Genomic DNA, 6000 nt, shown 5'->3' on the forward strand with positions numbered 1-6000 from the left:
GAACCGTTTATTGAATTCTTACTTGATCTGTATGAGCCTAATTTTAAGCAACTCAGTATTCAGTAACAATTAGAATGGAAAATGCTACCATTGCTTCATGATAATTTGGAGTCTGGTGTTTTTAGTATAGTAAAAATTGCCTGAAATTTAATCCATCCAAGGGTATCCGGAATTTAAGTCCAAGGTGGATCAGTTTGACAGTAGTAGAAAGAAATCCTTGGGCATAGGAGGCAGCCCTTTTGGGAAAGTCTTCAAAACCTTTTTCCCAGATTAGATATCATGTCAAGACAGACTACTTCAGTTTCTATTCTGGGACTCCGTTTCTCTCTGTTGTGTTCTAAGTAAACACCTGATATCCATCTTGCAATTCACAAATTCTCTCTTCAGTGGTGTCTTATTTTGTTGCTTGAGTTTTTATTTCAACTCACATATTTTTTTTCCCCAGGATTTTGATATTAACTTATTTTGTTTTTACCTATATTTTCACTATAAATCCTCTTCTTTTTTTTAATGGAAGTCATTCTCTTATTTACTGTTTTAGAGATCCAAAAAATATTATTTAAAGGACACTGTTAGCTCTATAAAGTCAATTTCATCTGAAATGAATTCATGTTCCAAGTTTATTCTGTTGCCCTTTCTTAACATTAGATGTTTTCAATTGTGTGTTAGTTATTTAGCATTGTGTAACAAATTACCCCAACACTTGTGGCTTAAAATACCACACATTTATTATCTCACAGTTTCTGAGTCAGAAATCCGGGCACACCTTAGCTGATCCCTCTACTTCAGGGTCTTCCATAGGTGGTCAAAATGTTGACTGGACTGTGGTCATCTCAAGGAGGCAGGGCACTGACTGGAGCATGATGCATTTCCAAGTTCATGTAATTGTTGGCAGGATTCAGTTCTTCATGGCCACTGAGCAGAAGACTTCAAATCCTTGCTAGCTGTTGACTGGAGACTGTCGAACTGAGGTTCCTGGCCATGTGGGCCTCTCCTAACATGTCAACTTGGGCCTCTCCTAACATGTCAGCTTGCTTCATCAAAGTGTACAAGCCAAGAAATCAAGAACTGGCTCAAAGAAGGAAGTCACAGATTTTTGTAACCTAATCAAGAATGTGGCATCCTGTCGCTTTTGTGGTATTTCTTTTCGTTAGTCACTAGAACTAGCGCATACTCAAGAGAAGGCGATTTCACAAGGGTGTGAACACCAGGAGGCAGGGCTCATTGGGAGCCATGTTAGAGCCTCCCTACTACAAAGAGTTTTTGAAATTTTGACAACTTGCTTTAACTGAGAGGTGTTTTGTTTTCACTTTCATTTCTCTCACTGTCTTCTTACCTCAGTCCTCACCTTGGCTGTTACCTGTCTACAAGTTTTGCAGTTATTTTCTCCTACCCCACATCCAAGTCTCATCCCATAGCGTAATGGGATGTTGTAGATTATTCTCAAGCTTATAGATGATTTAAGTCAATTTGTGATCTTGGGACTATGTCCATATGTCTCTGGTGGATACCAGTTTATAGGCCAGAGCCCCAGGCAGCAGAGAGTCATAGAATTTTTTCAAGACAGAAGGGGCGCCACCCTGACACCAAATCTCAAGTAAGCCTGGCTATATCATCCCCTCTCCATGTGGACTATCTGATCTCTCCGATCACATTCCCACCCTCCACATGCCTATAGCCCACTTCCAGCCCCAGATCCCAGCAAGGTCATGGCTGCAGTCTTGCATTCAGCATTTCTGTTCTGTGTTTGGTCCACAGAGATATGGATCTTGGGTTTTTTTTCTTTCAAATAAATAAATAAATCTTTAAAAAAAATAAATTAACTACATCGCTGGATCTTGGTTTTGAGCCCAGCGATGTAGTTAATTTATTTTTCTTTTTTTTTAAAGATTTATTTATTTATTTATTTGAAAGAGAGAGAGAGCACATGAGAGGGGGGAGGGTCAGAGGGAGAAGCAGACTCCCCGCCGAGCAGGGAGCCCGATGCGGGACTCGATCCCGGGACTCCAGGATCATGACCTGAGCCGAAGGCAGTCGCTTAACCAGCTGAGCCCCCCAGGCGCCCAATTTAATTTATTTTATTTGAACATGGTACCCACCAGAGCTGCCCCCTTTTTGGACAAATGCATCAATGTGTGAAAATACCGAACCATTGCCATCCAAAATCTCCTCGGCCTACGGTCTCTACAGCTAATAAAACAGCGGAATCTCAACAGTTGGAAAAAGCTGTAGAAAATAATTAGAAAAAGAAAAAAGGAAAAGAAAGGACAAGGAGGGGAGAGTAGAAGAAAGAAAGGAAGGAGAAAGAAAAGAGGTTATCATCTTGTGGATAAAATTGAAGCAGTGGAAGAAAAGACTTCCTCCCTCGAAGAAGCATTGAAAACCCCCTTTCCCCAGGGCTTCTTTTCATGGATCACTTTTGCTGAAGGTGGTTGAGAAGACAGAGGCACTGGCAGAACTTATGGCAGCCGGTTTCAAAGGTCTGTTATTGAATGTTGCGGCATATTGAAACAATAGAAAGAAGAAAACTGCATACACCAAAAAAAAAAAAAAAAAAAAAAAAAACAGAAAGAAGAGAAGGAAAAGATTGAATATGTCTGCAAAAGAGACCCCAGGGGAAGCCCAAATGGTCTCAGGCCCACCATTAAAATCTGTATTTGGGTTCTGATGGGAATACCCTTGTGGGGCTTTAGGAGCAGCCGCTGAAGGGCCATGTCATTATATCAATACAAGGGGACTGTGTCTCCCGGGGAGTCGGCGCACTGGTCTGTAAGGGAAGGAGGAGGCTGGCAGGAGAGTGAAGTTTCACTGAAGGAAGGGGGGGTCCCCAGAGACCTGGCCGGGGCTTTGAACCTGCTACTGCTGCAAGGGTTTTAAAAACGTGCAAAAGGTAAATTCGCTCTCAAGTTTCAGAACAAACGAGGATTCCATGCGCTCATACACAACAAAGGCAAAAAGAACACTTTTTATGGACTTTTAGTTTTTATTTTATTAGGAAATTTAGACAGTATTACGTAATGACTAGGAAGGAAAAAGGGGGAAAAAAACTATGCATGATGACAAGAAAAAGTGAGAAAAGACAGAACCGAAAGGCAGTTGATATTCCCATCAAACCAAGTATTCGGAATCATGATTTCATTAGTAATTTGCACAGTTACTCTGGTGCTGGGCTGCATACATATTTTTTCCATTCGATGACTTCTCTGAGTTCGGGGACTCTTCTGATGGAAAGACTTAAGGCACCAAAGAAAGACAGGAAAAGGGTATTCTCAGGACCATCCGGTGGGGGAAGAGCAATGGGAGGCAGGAAGTCTTACCAACTGAATGAGCCCGGGCAGCACCTGCACCCCGGCCGCCTAGCAGCAACATTGCTTCTTGCAACAGCTCTTCTGCTGGCAACAGCTCTTCTGCTGGCAACAGCCCTTCCCACCGCCGCAGCCACACGAGCCACACGAGCCGCAGCCACACGAGCCACACGAGCCACAGGAGCGGCGGCAGCAGCAGACCATGGGGACAGTGCAGCAGCACCCACAGCAGCCGGTGCAGCAGGGACAGCAGTTGACCCGGTAGCACCTGCAAGTGCTGCAGCCGCCGCCGCAGCCGCCGCCGCAGCCGCCGCCGCAGCCGCCACAGCCGCCGCCGCAACCACCGCAGCCGCCGCCGCAGCCGCCACAGCCGCCGCCGCAGCCACCGCAGCCGCCGCCGCAACCACCACAACCACCACAACCGCCACAGCCACAGCAGCCCATGGTGTCAGGAGAGAGGACTCAGGAGGGAGTAGCGAGGAGGGAGACTCGGGAGGCGAGGGAGGTCTGGTGCCGCCCTCTGCGGGGGAGCCCCTTATGTACCATCTTGAGGAGGACGGTGATGGAGTGAGTGACCCAGGACACATGACCCCAGCACTTCCTCATTGCTGCCAATGCAGTTTCCACAAGAAGCTCATCCGGGGCTCTTCCCTGTTTACATTCTTATAGATGATATTTGACCCAGTACATTCGCTCATTTTAGCTCTTCTTCTTAAAGTCATCTTAGAGGCAGACTAGGAGATGCCAACATTTTGCAGGGGGTCTTCATTTCCACAGAAACACAGAAGAAGCTCTGAGATTTAGAGCTAAGAAAGCACTTGACTGCTGCCCGCTCCTTCTCCGCCTCTCCTCAGTGGTTTTCTCTGCATACATTCAGCTGAAACGACCCTGCTCTAACAGAAACTTCTGAGAGGCAGAGTCAATATGAGTAACCAAATGGAACAAGCCATTTCTTTCCAATTTTTTTTTCACATCTATTACTGTCATGTACCTTACACCTCGTTAAATGGGCCATTTTAGTTCTTCTGAGGTTACATGTTCACAGCTGTATTTCCGAAGAGATGTGGACTGTTTTTAAACTAAATGACCCTCTTTTCTTCCTCGACCCATATGCATTTCCCGGATTCCTCCCTCCAGTTTAGAATCTCCTCCACACTCCAAATGCACAGACAGCCAAAGCGTGCTCCATCTTATTCCCACGGCTGTCCCGAGGCACCTGCCATGTCCCAGGCCCCAGGCTCAAGGCATAATCTCCCCAGCCCCATCAGCAACCCCACCAAAAAAGCTACATTCCTCCACAGCACCTTCTCCATCCAGCTGCCGATCCATTAAAAAGTCAGCTTTGAATTCCTTGTTTCTCTTAGCTCCATAATTGGTCTTCCCCTGAATTCTGCATTTGTGCCTCCTTAAAAGCTCTCAAACCTATTCTCCTATCTCTTGTCCCGCTGCACTCCCCATCCCAGCTCAAGCACCCCCAGGTAGTTGAAATCCACGCTTTGGTCCACATACCACAAAAATACTTTGGGATCGTGAATAACAATGCCAACATGCCTCTGGGGACCTTATAGCATTTCCTCTCACTCAGACTCCTGAAGAACAATCTCACCAGATTGGGAAAATAGGCTCCGGGCAGCCAGCCAGTTACAAATTGTAGTTTGGGGAATCTGTTGGCCACCAACGATCTCCACGAAGGTCCTCAGAACTCCCTGACAGGCCAGAGGCCTCCTCCAACAGCACACGTGATAAAGAACTCACTTGCGCTCTTGTTTTTCTTGTCTTATGTTTTTATAGCCTCCTTGTTGGTCACTAGCCCTCAAATCCCACCCGGACTACAGCTGCACACTTCACCACATTTTACACTCTTTTTCTCCCCGCATCGGGCCCCTCCTTGCATCTCTGGCCCGTGCACCTGCACCCCTCAAGGTTCCCACCCTGCTTTCAAAATCGCCTCGGTCAGACTACTTAGCAAAGGGGTGTTTCTCTCAGATGTCAACTGATATTATCTACTCAAAGACAAAAATTAATTCCTCATCCAAAGCAAAATATACCACGGATTGCATCATTAAAATGAAGACTCTCAAGAGGATTTATTTCTGTTTTACAATAGTCATTAGAACCTGGGTGTGAGAAAGAAAAATGGTATGCTTCACATGTAGAGGCAGGGAGTAAAAGTTTCCAGCTCCAGAAGTTTCCACTGGTCAACAAATGCAGTGATGGCATCTGGCCTTTCACATCCCCAGCTCCGGGTGTTACTTCCTATCGCAAGCTCTTTGAGGTCAGGGTCTGTGCCGGCCCCCTGAGAGCTCACCGATCACCTGGCCCAGGCTGTGGTCTGCAAGCCCCACGGACACAGGCATCGTGGGCAATGGAGATTCTGCCCTTTCCTGTTCATAGCCTCGCCATGCCCCTGGTTCCCAGAATGATTCCCTAGACCTTTCAGTCTTTTTCAAAGTTAAACTGGAATACAGGTTTTATTTAAACGATAAACTAAACATGTGATGATGACAAAGATATTTAAAAGGGAAGCAAATAAGAGATGAGGTGATTCTTCCCTGTAAATAGAGCCAAGAGCAACAAGGAAGTGGTCATGTGTCTCACTGTCCTTACTCACAGGGTTGGTACATAAGGGGCTCCCCCCGCAGATGGCAGCACCAGACCTCCCTCGCCTCCCGAGTCTCCCTCCTCGCTACTCCCT

The sequence above is a fragment of the Callorhinus ursinus genome, unplaced genomic scaffold (assembly GCF_003265705.2).
Source record: "Callorhinus ursinus isolate GAN/ISIS: 27379988/994484 unplaced genomic scaffold, GSC_fseal_2.0 scaffold2, whole genome shotgun sequence".
NCBI classification, from domain to species: domain Eukaryota; kingdom Metazoa; phylum Chordata; class Mammalia; order Carnivora; family Otariidae; genus Callorhinus; species Callorhinus ursinus.